A 20,135-nucleotide genomic window follows, 5' to 3' on the forward strand; every position below is an offset into this window, starting at 1 on the left:
AAGTCCTGGTAACCAGCAGGAGGTGAACACTGAACACCGACACATGAAAGCTGATTTTGTCCAAACAGTCTGCAACAGTCTGTATAGTCAGCGCTGGAAAGTGTCTGATTAATGTGAGGTTGTAGATTTAAATCCCTTTCTAAGTGTGTAAGAGAACCTATGGTGTCTGGTTTGTAAATTCTGGGCTACTGTAGAGACATGGCGGTGCAACATGGTGGGCTTGGTGGACATTTTTAGCGTTTTTATACCAATATATAATTCTGTTTTGCTGTTGCTCTTGCCAACACAGTAGAAGACACACCCAGCTGTGTATTCTGGTGTAGGTGCTTTCCCAGAAATAATCCCATGTCCAAAGAATTGTTTTATGTTTTTGATTTGTTTGGATTAAATAGAAGAAGAACTGGTTGGTTTGCATGAGGAGTGATTGCTCATATGGCTAAAAAAGAGTGACACCTATGCTTAAAGTACAGAAACCTAAACTTTTAGAACATAAATTCACATATATATATTTTAACCTCATTGTTTTGTTTCATAATAAATGTCATAGTCTTTAACTGGCTGACATTATAGGCTTATATCACCACCTTGTTTTTCCGCTAAACTCTCACTCATGCTTTCTCTGATAACAGCATCATCTGTGATCCTAAAATCTGTTTGTAAAATAGTGAAGTGAAGAAGAGATTATGCTTCTCTGGGGGCAATGTCAGTCTCACAGATGTCATGTTTCAAAACATCTGAAAACATCAGATTTTTTTTTTTGTGTGCACTCTAAAAGTTTCAGGTTCACTTCAGGTCGGTGTCCTCAGGGGCTTCACTGCCTGAAACATCACTACCTGTCACTTCTGTAGAAGTTTATTCCTGGAGTGGAGAAGTCAGGACCCCTGTGCTTATCTGAGACTCTTAGTCCTCTACTTAAAACAGTGGCTGCTGCTAAGAATATCACATGTAAACTATTACACACGCTACCTAGAGACACACCCCTCACAGCCACACCACCTTCCACACGCACACATTTCCAAGGCATAAGTGTGGATTCGGGTGAGGATGTTGATTACTGTGAACACAACCACTAATCACAGGGGCAGTGAGATGTCTGAATGACTCAGACTCAACTCCTGATGTAATCTGCTCTGATCCGTGGAAAGGCCAGATCAGGGTGGCAGGAAGCTTGCAGGTTGAGTTCTTAGGAGAAAATATGGGTGGGGGCAGGGAAGACGAAATGCTCCTTTACTACGACAACAGGTGTCCTTGTGGCTCTGTGTGGCTGTAACCATGAGAATGTTAAACAGCAGGATCTCAAAGGAAAATCATGCAATGAAAGTCAAATTTCAAGCAAAACAGAAGAATGCAGGTGACAAGAGGGTAAAGAGACCTCATCACATCAACAAACTTTCCATGTTATTTGAACAAAAAAAGAAGTTGAGTCAGCTCTACTGCCAACAATCATCACAATGCACAACATCCTGTTACACCGATGGCCCTTTGTGTTGAATCTGATCAAAAAGAGTGATCCATTACTGTCCCGTTTTTAAACAAAGCCCTGGAGTTCATGACCAGGTTGTTGTCTTCAGAGGCCACGCTGATTTAAACACCTCTGGAGGCCTTTTTCCGGAGCCACTGAGGGCACGAGCCAGAGCCAGGAGTAGATGAGAGTCAGGGTCTTCTGCTTTCTTTCGTCTTGTTCTAGGCTGCATCCTGAGGCCATGCAGACGGCGGCTGGAAATAGCCCAGACATGCAGGCCAAGTCGGAGCAGGGCACTGTTGGTGTTGTCTCCTGTAAGACTTCCTCAGCCATGTTGCTAATCAGCAGAGACAGAGGAGGATGCAGGACAGAAGCCAGACACAGATCAGGCTCCGCTGGGTGGGGCAGGCGACAGGAGTGTGCATGTGTAGAAGTATGTGGGTGTATATCAGGATGTGCATGCATACTTACCTGCGTGCACGTGTGCATGCGACATGTGCGTCCATCTAGACAGGAGACATGGGAGTGGCACAGCTCAACTTGGATTCTCTCATCTTCCACACACCTTAGTTTGGAGGTGGAAAGTAACTAAGTGTAAGAAGATCCCTGTGGCATAAGAATGAATAATGTCAAAGAATCTTATTACAGACAGTAAACACAATAATAATGTTGATTAGCTTGTAAACACTTTTGTCTGATCACATGAGGCTCTTGAGAGAGATTGTGCTTTGCCAATCTTTTCCTCTTCCATTGTGAATCAGAGAATTTAAGCACAAATTAACCACATGCACTGTTGAGCAAGGGAAATATTTAATGATTTTTTTACTCCACTACATTTATTTCACAGCTATAATTATTTGTTACTTAGCCTTTTTGGTCATTAGCAACACTGTTGACATTTCACAAAATCATATGATGCATATATGTTAAAGATCAAACCAGTGGCTGCCAGACTTTTTGGCTTGTGACCTCTTACAAAGACACAGGGTCTGTTTGGAGGCCCCATGTTTCACATGACTATGAGTCACAAGTTAGCAGTTTGACCCAAGAGCACTCTGCATAATGAGGACATTTTCTTTTGATACTCGAAGTACAAGAAGCTGATAATACATGCTACTTTGACATGATCCATCTACTCCTTCCACCACTGCCTTAATCACTGCAAGACTTCTAAAGGTAAGTCCACCTTAATCACAGCTTGCACTTAAACTCAAAGTCATTGTGCAGGGTGCAACTAGAATGAACTGTCATTTGAGTTCAATCGCTCAATCAGTGTCATAGCAACCCATTAACATTACTAACAGACACCATGTACCTTCCCTGTCACGCTCACTAATTAGAATACGAGTTCAAATTAGACGTGACTGTTTCCCCATCCATATGTATACAACACAACATTTCTGCTGGCAAAACAATGAAATGGATCAGCTATGGGACAAAGATGCCAGAGAATGAGAAAGTATTTTATTCAGGTTCATTTCACTTCTGTTTCTCCACCATCTGCAATCACTTGCTGAATTAGTCAAAGAAGTTTTAGGACACAAACGTCATCTATCGTCATCTGTGCATGAAGACTAACATCATTCTCACTTTGCTCCCCACAGCCAATGATGGTGCGGGGCTCAATAGTCGAACCCTGCAGTCTGACCTTTTTTCTCAGACTTCTTTTCTCCTCCTCACAATGATATCTGAAAGCACTGACCCTGTAGTCTTCAGCTTTGACGGAAAATATTTAAAATCATGTAGACTTTTATTCTTGACTCATGACTGCACCGTGTGCTCTTCATTTCTGCTCGTGGTTTTACCCATGGAGAAATCCTTGCAGCTAATATCAGATTCCTGTTCTGTGACAGTTCAGTCAACACTTCCTGAGGACATGAGATGTTTTTGTCTTAGTTCTCTGGTTTCTGATTTCAGGAGAGATTAGTTCATGTTGATGAATTCTTGCCGCTGCTTGACGCCATCAGTATCAACTTTCATGATATGTAATTTTCAAATACACGTCTGCTTTTGCAACTTTGTGTTAAACAGTCATAATGACACAAAACAATTTTTTTTTGTCTCTTTTCACTTTTAATACTACATTGTTGTGTATTTGAAAGGTCTGATTATTGTTAAAGAAATTCATCACAGACACCAAAGCATAATAATAGATTTGATATCAGAAACGCTTATCATCACATTACACAAGGCTCTTGAAATGTGAAACTGACCATCTTTTTTTGCGTTTAAAAAAATGATTAAAATATGCACACAGATACAAGTGGTGCTAGGTACAAATCTGTTAGTTTGATTAATAAAGACCTTAAGATGAAAAGTCTGTGAGATCTGAATGATTTCAGGGGCCCAGGCTTTTACTCTGCCTTTGCCCAGACTTTAAAGTCTCTTAAACCCAAACTACCATTGGCTTTTCTCTTCTGAACATGAATCAAATTTATTATCTTACTTACATATACTCATCTGGGTGATATGTATTCTGTCTTTTTAGTCTGACAGGAGGGCTGTGGACCAGTCTCAGTCTTCAGGCAGTGTTTGTCCATATCTGAGCTAACACTAACGTCTGATGAACCGTGGCATTATATAAATTAACCCAAGCTTTTAGATGGCACTGCATCATCTGTTCATTTGTTTGGCTGCATGTCAGACACAATAACAAGACTGGAGTGTATTTCACTGCAGCACTCTTTGTAAATCACTGTGGATAAGACTGTCAACTTAGTGATTAAAAGTAAATACAGGGCTAGTGTTTAGAGCTCCTTCACACTTCCCGACTGGCAGCTTTCCAGGCGTCTCAACTCTGTTTTTGCATTTTTGCAAATATTTTCAGAGGTGTTCCTTGTAATTACCCAGAAAATCAGTTAATCGTGTCCCTGGAGCCATTGTCTTATCTTGTTGACTGTACCAAGCTAATGTGCGAGTGGAAATTCACTTTTTATATCTCTGAAGAGTAAGGCGCCACCTTCAGCTGACGGTGCAGTCCTGATTTGTGTGTGTGTGTGTGTGAGAGGTCAGCTGATCCTGGTGGCGGGAGGGAGGTCAAGGCACACATGCACACATATCCACACAGTCAGACACACAGACTTCTTTATCTACACTGAGTGACTAGAGCGAGTGTAAGAGAGTTGATGAATGAGCTGAGACAAAGAGCGACACAGAAAGAGAGAAGTGGCAGATGACAGGACAGGACAGAGGAAGTTAGAGAAACACACTCACCCAAAACACACATGGTAGAAACCTCTGTCCTGTTTCCTGTTTACAGCATTGTGAGTGCTATTTTTGTCCACTTGCTGTATGAAGCGAGGCCCTCAGCTTTGACAATAGAGCAAGGCGTAAAGTTAAGAGAGCGACTGTTTAGACTTAAAACACACTCAAACACACACATTAATGTCCTGTTTGTCAGCTGTTTGAATTCAGCTTGATTTAATTTGTCCCCAGATTTACCCCCGTGTCCAATCACAGGAGTCCATTCATTTCCAACACTGTAGTGGCACTTTATAATTTTACTTTACAACCTGATAATTTCATAAAAAGGAACTGATATGTGAAGTAACTTGGTTCTAAAGCATTCTAAACAGTGAAACTGGGCACAGTGTTTAACCAGTACATTTCCAACAAATTCTCATTCTCATGCTCTTGACAGCAAGACTTCAGTAAATCACTTGCTGTAAGTAAGTTTACTGTACAGACCTGAGAGTGGTATTGATCTTTGAGACTGTCCTCCTGGAAAAAACAGAAAAAGAACCTTATAGTTCGTGCAGGCAAGCAGCTTATTACAAATTATTACAGCGTATTGCAGTTACGTTTTATCGTTAGGCGAACTCCAGTGGCCACAGGAATTTAGGGCATGTATTATAAAGCACAACAAAGCATAAATGTTGAATTACTTACCTCAGTGAAGCTACTCATTAAGGTTTCTTCAAGGACATTCCTTTAGAAATCTGAATCTACTTAATGTACAATCTCAGCACTACTATATATATAATTTTCTCTATCTGTCTATCTATATTTGTGAGGGTATCTTGGGACATTGTCTCTATTTTCTCTCTATTTTGGGTAAATCTGATGCTAATGCTCTACAGCAACACCTGAGGAAGAAGTGAAAGGAACAGAACCTTCATGCAGGGATTGGCTGAGGTTCTTTGTTCTTTCCTTCTTTTTCTAAAGGGAGACACAAAACAGAAGAAAGGAAAAACTCCTCGCTCTATATTTGGAGGTGGGTCAAAGGTGATATGGAAGGCTGAGGAGTGCAGGTCACTGAATCAAGGAAAACATTTCACTGCAGAGGTCTGTTCTGGCCCCAGAGCCATCCGCCATGACGCCTGTTTATCTATCATGCTTCCTGTGTGTGTATGTTTGAGATCTTGTGTGTGTGTGTTTGTGCACTTGTGGGCGTGTGTGTGTGTGTCTGACCATTTTATCTAAGTCTTTATGTGTTTGTGAACACATTGCTCTGTCTCTGTCCCCACTTTCTGTATCTGTTTTTAATGTCCCTGTCTGGCTCTGGCACACACACACACACAAACACAAACACAAACACAAACACAAACACAAACACACACACACACCTTCCAGCAGATAAATCACGGCATTGTGAATGTGTCAGTTCAGACCCAGACCCAACATTTCTATTGCAAAGAGAGAAGAACCGAGAGGACAAACAACCTGAGATTAGACAAACACACACACACACACACACGCACACACACACACACACACATATAAAGCCACAGTTGTACATTTAAGAGTAAAAAAACAACAAAAAAGAGAAACTACAAAAGTACCCTAACCTGCTGAGGGTGTAGAATACAAAACCAGGCCCATACACATGGAAATGAATGAAATGTATCACTGTACATATTAATGCACACACAGTACATGTGCATGTGTTGGCATGTGCATAGACACTTTCATAGGCACAAAATAATGCAAATATTGATAAAATTCTAAGTAAGATAACAATAGTGTTATTTATCAAAGAAGGTTTGCACATTTCATTGGTCTCTGGTAGTGATGGTGAACTCTTTACACATATGTTACTACACTTGTCATCACTTGTGTGGGAGCAAAGAGGCCTTCACCCCATCAGAAATCATGTCCATTATGTCAGTAAAATGTGCACAAGTCAAACCCAAACATCTTCTGACTGACAGGTGTTCAAGCTCCATCCAGTTCTCAGAGAGCGCACAAGGCAGCTCTGCATTTTGACAGCCCGGAGTCAAAGCTCAAGTTACAGTAACTGTTTGAATTTTGGAAAAACTGAAGGACTTTTTCATCCAAATATCATGTGATTACATGTCTTGCTTTTTGGATTTGCCTGCATTTTTGGATTGTCTCATAAAATAAGACCAATTGGTAGCATCCGTTTTTTTTTTTTTTTTATTGGAAAAAAACTTAGTGTTGTGTTGTTCTTGTGTTGTTCTGGTGGCTCAGTTCATTTAAGCCACATACTATGTCTCTGCAAGATGTGAAGGTCCCAGTCTGGCCCAGACCCACGCTGACATTGAGAGGAACAGTGTTACACCTCCTTTAGGCAAGACACATTGTTACACGTTATGTCTGATGCAGTTTTCTATTGATTGCAAGCTTGAAGATTTGCAACATATACATTGTGTTCTGGTGGTTTAGTAGTTAAAGACAAAGGTCTAGAGTAAACAGCAATGACCAGCAATTGTGGATGAGTTAATGTATGTTCATTACCCAGTGATAAACACTGGGTATTTGAGTAGAAGTGAAAAAAGAGAGACAGAGAAAACACCAAGGGGATCACCCTCACACCCACACAATCTTTATTAAGCTCCTCCGAGCACAACTACAACTCCAACCCCCGCCCTCTTTTCCCACACAGCAGCCAAAAAGGCAGAAGCTCAGCGACAGCCTGTTCAGGGTTTCAGATACCCTGTGTTGGGTATCTATTTTTAACCACAAGCTTGTGCGTTGGGCAGAGTCAGCTTTGCGTGTTAGTTAGCGCTGAGCTCTGGCTTTTGCAACACAAATGCTGTAAACCCATGTTTCCCATCCAGCTGCAGAGATAAGAGAGTTTCTGCATTTCTGGCTGACAGGGAGCCTCTGCACAACAACAATGAGCCCTGCAGAAGACACACAGAGCTCAGTCACATGCAAAACAAACACGCACATTCTCACACGCATTCTTTCTCTCTCTGTAAACGTGTGTGTCCTCGTGTACAACTTTTTCTCTCCCACAAACACACAAACGTAAACAGATGAACACAGCAATGTGTGTACACGGCTTTGGTTATTATTTTTAGACTGAAGCTGCTGATATCAAGTTTTGTTTTTTTTTGTCATGGTGGAAAATCATCTCAATTTAACTTTTACACATCCTTCTGCAAAGATAACAATTATTTAGTGTGTTCAACAAAACAACACAAGCAAACAGTTTAGGAATCCAGTACTGTGAGTATAAAATAAGTACAGACCTGCACAATAGCATGAATGACTCATGACACACACACACACACACACACACAAGCATATGCATTGCGTCTCTTGTCACTTCATTCTCCAGACCCCAAAGTGTTCATTAAAGGTATGATAAGTGACACCAAACCAGCCGCAGGAGCAAAAATATTCATTCTCAGGGTAGGATGCCCTCGTACCTGAGCTGAATCTCATCCCCACAGGCTATCGTTGTTATTGGTGTGTTGTTGCAGCTGTTTTTAATTGTGTTAATGCATAAGCAACACTTGACATACAGTAGAAAGGCTTTACTGACCTACATTCACCTTCTATATTTTCCCATTTCATTCCTCTCTGACTCTCATTCATCCGCCTCTCTCTCTGAGGTTAGATGGAGGGAGAAAGGGGGAGGAACAGAATGTGAGGAATTTGGCAAGAAGTTAAAAGTGCGAATTATTATTAAGGATGTTCCTTGAAAATCTAATCAAAGTCATGCCACGTCTGTGTTATAAGGCTGCATTTCAGCAGGTTGGATCTCAAGGGAGGTGCCCTGATAGCTTGTGTTCTATTGTGTCAAAGCGCTGCAGATGTTCTCATTTGAAAAAGTCATGATAGCATTACCAAAGCTTGAGTTTGCATGCCTGATATCTAATGAACAATCAGCTTCCCCTGTTTGACGCTCCACAGCCCTTTCCAGCTAAATGCCAGCATTGAGTTCGTCGTGCACAATTTCTGGTTTCATTTTCAAATGTCATTTTTAAACTCCAGTACCGCTGCACATTTTTCCAGTTTTCTCATTAATTATAATTATCAGACACATCACTGGAAATGCCTCAGAAGAAATGACAGTAATGACTGCAGATGGAATCCTCTTAGCTCTGCAATGTACAGATTATATAGGCAGAGGATTATACAAGCCCATTTCATTAATTGGTTAGATTCAAAGCCTATTGTCCGCCATCTAATCTGTGTTTGTAACAAAGGCAATAACTGTCTAACTGCATCTTGAAAGAAGCACTATAGACAGGCTCACATGTTCCATAATGGGAGAGTCAAACTTTAACAGAAGGAAAATTTCACTTTTCTTTTGTTCTGATTTACAGAGAAGTAGCAGGTACAGAACAGCAGGTTTGTCCAAAGCTTGGTTACAGGCCAAGATTGGAGATTACTTCAAACTAAATCAAATTTGGCATGTTAGACAGCTGCCTGCAATCAAATGCGGTATGTCCACAGAATGAAAACAAGAAGAAAACACCGTGCTTTACCAAAGCTAGTATTACTTTGTGGAAGTGAGCCAAAAATATATGGAACATAACCCAAGTGGCAGTGATCATCAATTGCAGGAAAGTGTTGTAATGTGTAAAGATTTTGACACACAAGGCTTTTCAACCTGTGAGCAAGTGCTGACTGAAGCTAGATGCAAAAAAAAAAAAAAACCAACCCACAAAAAAACCTGCAGTTTATTTGCAGTTTATCAGGTTACACTTAGCTAAAACTAATGCTGTCAATACAACAGTCCTGCAATAAATCCTACATTCATAAAGATTATAATAAACACATTTAGGACTGTGTTCTATAGTTATATCCTTTTTGTTTTTTCTACATGATTCAGCTGCAACTCCAGACTGTTTGGCAGATGTTTTCACCCATAGTGACTCAGTGTATGGACAAATGTGCAAGGAGTGGCATACACTTAGTCCGGCCTTGGAGTAAACTTTGTACTTACTTAATATCTGGGCTGATTTCTGTGATCTGTTTGAATGAAATCTAACCAAAGTTCTTGTCCTGTACCTTAATGTCTGTCTGTTTATCAGTCTGTCTCTGAGTGTCTCTTACTCTTTCCCCTCTCCAGTCTCAACCTTTCGTGTCCTCTTCTTTGAACTTATTTCACATTATTTCTTCTTTCATCTCCGTTTCTCTCAAGCTTTTGGAGGAATGCCAAAGTCTTCAGAGAGGCCAGATATGAGCGGCTTTGCATTCCAGTCTGCTCTGCAGTGTCGAGGTGAACAGGTTAGACAGGCGAGCAGAAGCAAGTGACTCCTCTGGTGACAGATGGGAACAAGACCCAGAGGAATCCAACTCTGCCCCCCGCCCCCCACCCCCACACTGTCCAGCCCCAGCTTGGCTTCATCTCACTGGAGGATTTCAGTTTCTCATGCTATCAGTTTCCTATGCCTCACAGACACAGACACAGTTTAGCCATGTTACAGTCATGTTACAGCATTTTTACTCAGGGGCCAAACTGCGATGTGTCCACCTCAGATTGAGCAGTGCTCTTCTGCTACACTGATTGGTTCGGTGTCATTGTTAATGCAGGTGACAAGAGAGAAAGTATGATTATAAACATGCTACTATATTCTGTAAATGCAGATTGAACCAAGAAAACAACTTTTCCTGAATTGTAACCGAGTGCTATAAGTTGCCTAAACATAATGACAAAAACATTAATCAGGATTGAAATACCATGAACAATGGAAAGCAGCTGAAATACCTTGGCAGCGAAAACTTCACAAAAACACTCATTATAAATGTTTCCCTTATTATACTGACCAAAAACATAATCTGGATGGTATTATAGTTCCTTCTCAGCGTATTTGCTACTGCAAATTAGTTGCATATGGACGTAATTTTAGTTGACCAGTATTACAAACCGCTGTGTTTAAAAGTGATAGTTTAGTTTTGGAGGAATTGTGCTTTTGAATTAGTAGGGAAAAAGTAAACTCACCCAAAATCTGACCTCTGACAGTGTTTTCAGGGTTAATGCAGAGTTTTGTAAAATTGGTTTGTGTCAGATACTTTTGAGCATTTACACAAAGCTACGTCCCTTTCACCTTTGGGTTGTGAAATATGCACACACAAAACCACGAGTGCACGTGCACACACACACACACACATGCACACACAAAGTACAATCCCATTTAATCACAAGAATCCTGACTGGGAGCATTCCTGTCGCATAGAGTTAGCACGATTTGCTTATTAGAGCAAACAATGGTATCTGTCAATTTCATTTTCATAAGCTGAAAGATTACAGGGCGATGTGCTTATCCTCTGTATCCAGTTCAGCGCACTGCAGTTCCTCTGCTTTCCCACGTCTGATAGGCACCACGATGTATGTGACTTTAGTGGTAGATTCAACCTCTGAAGCACTTTCCCATCAGGCAGAGCTGGACATGTTTCATCGGCTGCTACTTAATTACTTTTCCAACACATGCAATGGAAACAGGTGTATACATATTATAATTTTCTGAGGTCAGTGTAAAACCACAGAGGGCAGCTCTTGTTATTGTTTCAAGGCACTTTGATGATGCTGATGGAACATCTCAGTTGGCCTAGTGTCACCATGGTGCCATTTTTCACATTAACACCACCCTCTCAGGTATTATTGATGTAGAAGATACAGAAGCCACTGTTCGCACCTGGTGACTCCCATTTCAAAAACCTGCTGCACCTGAAAGACTGTTGCATCATTCACAACTACTTGCTGTTTCAGTACAGTGAACCCGATGACTGCACCTACAATGGCATATTAGGTTAATTGTAGGTAAATTTAAGAAAGGGGGGAAGACTGAAGTCGCAAATTTACAAAAAAAAAAGTATATTCTTCTAGAATATTCTCTGATTAAAGTGTTAAATTTAAATGTTTTTGTCAAGGAACCCCATGGCTTCACTGCAAGGCTGGATTAACCTCATCACTCCACAGATGCTGTCGCTTGCCTTGTGTCATGCCTGCAGTAGATGACCAAATCAAATTATACTTCGGATGTAGCAATAAGGAAATACTTGTGATTTTTGCCCGGCATCACTGTTTTATCATAAGAATCTGGACTTTGAAGAGACACTGCTGTGAATTGAGCCTATTCAGATGAAAACAACATACTGACCTGGATGAGGTGACAGCTTTTGTGCATCAGGAACTACAACACAATGGACAGATGCATTACGGGCAATTCAAATGGCTTGCGGGATTCTTCTGGTGTGATAAAATTGGTCCAACCTTGCTTGTGTATGTACAGTATGAATACACACAAACACACACACGAATACTCATGTAATTTATGCAATAGCTGTTGCATGTAAGTGACACACTCACAAAATATTCTATTTTACCCATAAACCTCTAAAAACTGCTCAAGACACTCACACACCAACAAAACCAAGCAGATGCACACACACATAAGCTGGTTACACTGCTTCCCAGTACCATGTAATGTATTTGCATGTGGTATTTTTATGAATATGAATGAATGTAAGCTGTATTTATGAGTGGACATTTGCTGCAGGGCTGGATTACTGTTGTTTTGTTTTTGTGAAAATCCTGCAGATGCACCTGCATTGTATTTGCTTGCTTTTGTATGTGTTCATGCACATGCACATTCAAAAGTATGTACATGTGCATGAAAAGAATTCTTTGAGCTTGTTTGTGCAGTGTGTCAAATTCTTTGTGTGTGTGTGTGTGTATGTGTGTGTGTGTGTGTGTGTGTGTGTGTGTGTGTGTGTGTGTGTGTGTGTGTGTGTGTGTGTGTGTGTGTGTGTGTGTGTTTCCAGGTGGAGGAAAGAGGGGGCAGTTTGCAGCAGGGGACTGGAGAATGAAATGAAGGAAACGGGAAGGAAATGACGAAGGCTTGCTCTCTGAAACTGCAAAACTGCCACTCTCTCTTTGTCGTCCTGTATGGAAACCTTGACACACACGCATGCACACACACGCATGCACACACACACACACACACACACACACACACAGTCTGTTGTTGTTGTGACTGTGATGAGAACACAGGATCTGAGACACAGGATGGTAAACACTAAAGTTTGAGAATAGAGAGAGAAAAAGAGGACAGAGACAGAGAGAGCCAGAGCAGGAATAGAAAAAAAAAACATTGTCAGGAAGACAGACTGTAACCGGGAGAGAAATAAAGAAAGAAACAGTGAGAAAGATGTGGACAGATGAAGAAAAAAAATGTAAAAGACAAACCTGACTTAACTGCACAGGAAAAGTTACTAAATGGCAACTGTCTGCAACATATATAACACAATATTACTTTGCATTCACAAGGAACGTCAACGTCCTATTTTTTCAAACTGCTGTCACCTCCTTTTGAAACTAAGCTCCTGAAAGAGACATGTTTGAGTGGGTGCAGGTAAATGATGCACAAATAAGATGATTTTTGCACATTTGTTGGCTGAGCAGCTGCCAAATAAAGCATATCTGCACATTAAGTTGAGAGCGAGGGAATGTAGGAAGCCAGTTCTTCCACACTGATAACCCACAGGTCAGAGAGCTGGAGTGGCGACACAAACATGACTGTGGCCGCCACAACACGAAGGACCTGGATCAAACAGGACCCGGAGATGTTTCCTGTTGTTTGTTTTAAGCAGCCTGCTGTGCCAGATCAACAGAATTAGCAGTTAAAAATATGAATCACTGAAAAAGCTACATCGATTAAAGAATATTTCTCTTGTACCGTAACATCCAGGTGCTGAGGGACAAACATTCTTCCGCAGAGGCCGACACAAAAACAAGAAAAGAATGTCAAAGGAAGGTCAAAGGTTGGAGCAGGAATGTCATTGGCATGTTTGCTATCACATGTTTTCACACAAATGCTTATTACTCAGTGTATTTGTGAGCACACACACACATTTGTGATGTGCTGAAGAAAGCTGTGTGTTATGTTATGCCCCATCTTTCAGATCAGCAATGTTGCTTTTATTTTGTTGGTCTGTAAGTCTCTGTGTCCATTTCTGTGCTTGCAGGTTTCGCGTTACAGTGTCTGTGTTCGTAGACTTGCTTGTCCAGTGCACGTGTTTGCTTTTAGATGTCCTTCAGTGAGCTTTTGTGTTTGTCTTGGGACACAGTTATGCTTGTAATCATCTGGGTGTGGCTGAAATCAGACACAGTACACTACAGTCTGTGGTATTATTGCAGCACATTCTGTGCCACGAGGTTACTAAATTAAAACCCAAGACAGGTGAACCGCAGGCAACTCGACCAGATATAAACTATGAGAGAGAGAGAGAGAGAGAGAGAGAGCGAGAGAGAGAGAGTTCCAGTGATAACTGCTGAGTTTGTTTTCTAGTACTGCAACATAAATCTATTAATCAGTAATGTTTTATACAGAGAAATCTGCTCTTTACTGCTGGTTAGTAGAACACAAAGTCCACAGTTTTCATGAAAACTTGCTGGTCTAAGCATACAGTGTAAGGTAGCTCTTTCACAGGAAAAATCCCTTTGTGAACAGGAAGTGATGTGTTTTATGTTCTTGGCAGAAGCAACAGGGGGATAAAGCAAACAAAAACTTTGTCGTTGGCAGGACCTGAACTAACAACCCTGACTAAACTCAAACTCCAGTAAAGAAACATACAAACTGCAGCAAAGAAAAACCATAAACTCGCTGCGCCAAATCAAAGATCACACTCAGGTCACGGCCACTTTAAGCTTCCCCTCCAGGTAAGCCAGGCAATAAAGTGGGCATAGCAACAGGCAAGGTCACTGTGCAGTTCCCAGACGGTGTGTGGCTCATGAGACCTGATGACATGCTAATTCCATGGAGACAGCGTTGTAGGTGGAGCTGAGATTACAGTCTGGCGGTGGAAGTCTAGCAAGGTTGCTCTGTTGTTTCCTGAGCTCACGGCCTGTGTCTTAAGAGGCTTTAAGAGGCTTGGAAGAGATGAGCTGCCATCTGGCTAAATCCTGAACAGCCAGTCACACGTTTGGGAAAATGTTGACACCTCTGATGTGGTAGTGTGATGCAGCACATGACTGCTGCTGCTGACTCAAAACCTTGCTTCTAGGAGAAGATTTGGAAGAGATGGTGCAAAATGATGTAAAGAATATGAAATGTTCTATTTTTGTCGTCACCTCATCACCCAAATATTCCATTTATTTTTGTACATTATTTGCTCATAGCCACCATGTTATTACTGTCTATAGATGAGAGTTTATTTATTGTGTGTGAGAGAACAGTCTTACGGCCAGGGGGATGAAACTGTCTCTGAATCTGGATGTCCTGCTGCAGATGCTGCAGAACCCCCTGCCAGAGGTCAGCATGGAAAATAGTCCATGGTGGGGGTGGGTGGGGTCAGAGGAGATGCGTTGGGCTATGGTTAGGCGACGCATGTGCCCAGTGTCCCGGATGGAGGGGAGCGGGGACCTGATGATTCTCTCCGCTGTCCTCACCACTCTCTGCAGAGACTTCCAGTCAGAGGCCTTGCAGGCCCCCGTACCAGACGGAGATGCAGCTGGTCAGCAGACTCTCGATGGTGCCTCTGTAGAAGGTAATAAGGACAGCAGGGGGAAGGGAGACTCTCCTCATCCGGCACAGGAAGTGCAGGAGCTGCTGTGCCTTTTTCACTGGGTAGGTGGTGTTGAGGGATCAGGTTAAGTTCTCAGTGATTTGCACCCCAAGTACTTAGTGCTACTGACGACCTCCACCGCAGTGTCATTGATGAGGAGTGGCGTATGACTAGGCCGAGATTTCCTGAAGTCAACAATAATCTCCTTTGTCTCCTTTGCTCCGCTCTCTCTCCTTTCTCCACTCATCTTTGTTCGTTTGTGAAGTCGATTCATAAAGCTGCAGGATGAGCACAAAATGTTTCGCTCACATCGAAAGATTTTCTACTCACGTGGATACATCTTCACCTCAGCTCAGGCAAATTGGTGGTAATTTTATGTCCACTTTTGCAGCTTTTCATTGACTTTGAATGCAACTTTGCTGCATCTTAAATTTGTCTGATCACACCTTATTCATTTTCACTCCTTGTGTCAGGCCTGCACAGTACAATCTGTATTTTTGAGCATAAATTAGTTTTATTATGTGAAATTTGCAAATCTAATTAAGGTGGTTTTCATGTTTCCATTTCAAGTGGAAGATCACATGGTCCACTGTACTCAAAATATATTTTTCTCAGTTTTTGAAATCTTGCCATTTTGGAGTTTTCATGGACATGGACTAACATGGATGACTATACAACATACTGAATTATATATTTTTTAAAATATATTGTTTATGAGTAGAAGAAGAGTATCAATAGGACACCTGATGACACGCTGGCAGAATGCTATGAATCGAACACTCGCTCAGTCAAAGCAGTAATCCTGATCCCTTCCAACTGCAACAGTCTGTCGATAGCAGGCCGCAGTGTGCCAGTACACAACGCCATGCACAGAATTGATCTAAATACAGTGGTCAGGATGTGGTGGTCAATGACAAGGTCTGTCTGTAACAGGTCATATGGCCAATGGAAAATTCTGATTTGATTAGTCTAATCAATGCCTCTGAGCTTTAGGAGTCTCTGGGTAAATATGTCACTGTGGTTACAACCAGAGGACCATCACCGATGGATAAGGTAATGACATTTGAGAATAATTTACATGCGGCTCAAAACACAAACACCCTCAGGACAAAGTGCAGCCTCTGAGGCTTTGATAGTAAAATGTCATGTGTTGAGATAAGGTATGATGTAGATAAACATAACTAAGGAATCTTTACAGTGGTATGAACCTTTACACTTCCGGTGATGTATTTGCATATTGTTCCTCTCATGCACATACAGAGACATGTGCATCCTATGGTGCAAGCTGGAGAACTCAGGTGCTGGACATTGCATCTGTTTCCTGTCTTTATTTAAAACAGGAAAATTACACATGTGGATTTCACCATAATTTCCTCATATTTGTACAGATCTGAAAAGTAGGCCACCGTATCAGGTGAATAAAATTAAAAAAAAAAAACTACTCTCACTTTGCTCAGTGAACAATAAAAGCAAAGGCAAGCAAACATTTGGGAGGCATGGATGTACCTCAAGTGCCACTACACAAAACATGCTGATGGGTATGTCATTAAAAACACTAAAAAGCCTCTCAAATCCAATTGTGGATTCTGCATTATGCTCAGACAGCCTGTCTGTCTGAGGGTCACCCCATGATTTTCTCTCTCCTCTGTTATTATTCCATTTCCTCCCTGTGAACGGAAAGACCGAAATAACCCGGCTGAAATGTACGGCTCTCCAGGGGCAAAGCTTTTGTGTCAGAGCAAGTGGAAAACAAGAGCAGTGGTGGCCGAATGGGACACTGCGAGATCTAGAGTTTCATGGCCTCATGGGGCTCGGTCCACAGACACAGACACGGCTCATTACATGAGCAGACTGTATTGAGACCCACCGAGAAGTGTCATGTGAGACACTCAGCGTGTATGATTGTAGGCTGGACTCTTGTCTGAGGATGAATGATGCCTCAGTGCACAGTGATGAAATATTCTGTAAGTACCTGCCACTGTGTATATGTGTGGTGAACTGAGGAAGGAGAGGTCACGTTCTCAGTTCAGGGAATCTAATGCTGAGTCCCACTGAAACCTTTTCTCCCAAGCATTTCCTCTCTGACTCCTTCTTCTTTCCTGATTTGTATTCACGCTTGTGGCATTGTTTTATGGATGGCAGTCTCAGTGGTTAGTCCACCATTTTGGTCAAGACTCAAAGCAGCAATACTCAAAGTTTTTACTTATCCTATGAAATATCTCAATATCTCAATATTTATGGAATACGTTGGCACAAATTTTTGTACTAGCATTCATGGTTCTCAGATGATGTTTCCAATGATTTTGGTGATTCTCTGACTTTTCCCTTTTCAGCACCTGGATAATCCACTGAATGGTTGGATACAATGAAATTTCCCACATACACGTTCCTCTTTGGAATACTTGTTATAACTTTGGTGATCCTCTGACTTTTCATTTAGCAGCATCATCAGGTCAAATTTTCAATTTATCCAATACTTCGGTTTGCTACCAAAACCTGCTAAACTAATGACATTCCCTGCAGCCTCAGCTGTACTTTGTGTTTGGTGCTAACTAGCTAATGGTAGTATGCTTACACGCCAAACTACCTGCTGAATATGCATGTTAGCCTTGTCACTGAGCATGTTAGCATTTAGCTCTAAGTGCTCATGTAGTGTGGTTGTGGACTCTCAGTCTTGTTTTCCTCGTGATTTTTTTTTTTTAGATAGCCCAACATGCCAGCCCCAAGTGCATAAAATCACTGACATCTGTCTGAATGTTTTACGGAATTTCAATGGAGGCACATTCTCGATAAATAATTAAAACATGTCAGTCTCTGCCCATCTGTTCTCCACTTCAGCCAGAGCAGCACCTTAGAGGACGCGGCACATGAAGTGTTTTGTAAAACAGGTGAGCATGAAAACAACTTGTACCTACACACAGGGTGCATTTGCATGCATAGATACACACACAACTCCCAGAGGACAGCTGTCTGACTGAAACTAATGAGAGTTGAAGATGGCACCATAATGGATTTCTTTCTCTCTTTCTGTCTCTCACTGTCTGTATCTGTCTTTCTCACACTCAGCCAAGATCCTTGTAATGTCATAGGTGGAGTCTGACACAGACACTGTCTGACACTGTCTGTCTGTGAAGCACAGGGTCCAAACACGTCATCTTCTCCTAAAAGACCAACAAAGTTTACTACAACTTCGCCTAGAAGATCTGCTACACCTCCCATGCAGTGGTTTCTGTAATTGATGAGTGTGTTAATTACACACCTCCACCCTACAAATAGCAGTGCTGCATCCACCTCCTCCACACCTGTCCCTGCTTCTGAGACAGAGTCTACATGCAGCATCTAATTATGATCTGAGGGCCTGCTGGGACACTCTGCTACTATTCTTAGAGATTCATTTGTGTGTTTCCACAGTCAAAAGAAGGTCACTGTCCCTCTGTGCTCTGATTCAGACCATACGACAACTCAACCGGTGTAATCATATCCAGGTGCACTAACTAATGGCTCTGGTGCTTTCCCAGTTCCCCTCATGCATTATAGACAAACAGATATTGTGCTTCAAAATGAAGCTGTGTGGCAGCCTGGCACTGGTGATGATCTGGTACAACGGCTGCCCGCGGCACCGTTCCACTAGCAGATAATTGGGAAACTCTGCCCTTCTGCTTTTATGTCAGGCTGAGCCGTGACCGCCAGGTTCAGTTACTGTTTGATTAAGCATACTTCAATCAGGGCAATTCTCTCAGTGACTTATGAATGTGATCAATTTTGATGATGGGATCGTGTGTTTGCAGGGCGTCACTGCAGAGGGCAAGGAGTGGCACTCAGAGAAATCTGTATTTTCACTGAACCCTGTGATCTACTTGATTTTACATGTAAAACCAACAATCATCTGAAAATATGACAGTGGGGGGCAGTTATGAGAATATTTTGGGGATGGCTGTACTGTTGGTCATTTAAAAGCAAGCAATTTGAAGACTTTGGGTAAAATGCTGGTGGGCATTTTTCAATATTTTATTAATCAGGATAGTTATCTGCAGATGATCACTGATTGTAGCCTTAAACAGCAGCTTTGGTGTTTTTAGTATTTTTCAGACAGACGTTGTTTTAGTAACAGATGATCATCTGTCAGCGAAGAAGTAAACATTGAACAGAAATTCAGTTTTTACAGCTCCTGTGACTGACAGACAATTTTCTTGTTGAATACATAGCCCCTTTCTTTGTGACCCACACACGCCTGGCAGTAGGTTAAACAAACACCTGAGTATTTGTTCAAGGGAAGAGTGAACGTGATGTGTGAATATCAAAAAGCCTCTTATTTGATTCTCTCTTATCATTCAGGAACTCCGCTCTCTCCCTTGGCAGCTTGAAACGTGTTCAACAACCACTTGTTGTCAACAAACACTTTCAGGCCTTTAATTGTATGTGGCTAATATCCACACCATCCTGGGAGACTGCAAGACCTCGATTTCTTTAGTAGAGGTGCGACACAGGACAGCCTGAGAATGTAGGTCATGGAGAAACGTCAAACTATAAATGCGTCAAGCAGCTGTACAAAGCAGGAACAGCAGACAAATGGCCTGCTGCTCTGTCTTTATGTTTATGTGGTAGGAGTGCCCGCTGTCCACTAATTACATTAAGCTGGGTACACGCTGGTGATGTCATGCTGCCATCACAGTACGAGCGTGACTTCCGTGAGGGTGCAGCTGGTTGGAGAAGCCACAAGAGGAAGAGAAGCTAACTGAGTGGGTTTCTGTGCTCTCTGTGATATTTCAGCTCACATGCATGGTTAACACCACAAACACAGCAACAACAGTGTCAAGTTAGAGCGTGCGTGTGCGTGTGTGGGTGGGTGTGTTTGTGTCCTGATAGCACATCAGTTCATAATGAGCTGCTGTGAAGCTTTTCATGCGACTCACCAACCGCTGACTGAAATACATTAACCTCCTGTCTCTGGATCTCTTTCTAAATC

The sequence above is a fragment of the Toxotes jaculatrix genome, chromosome 6 (genome assembly GCF_017976425.1).
Source record: "Toxotes jaculatrix isolate fToxJac2 chromosome 6, fToxJac2.pri, whole genome shotgun sequence".
In the NCBI taxonomy this organism is placed as follows: Eukaryota; Metazoa; Chordata; class Actinopteri; family Toxotidae; genus Toxotes; species Toxotes jaculatrix.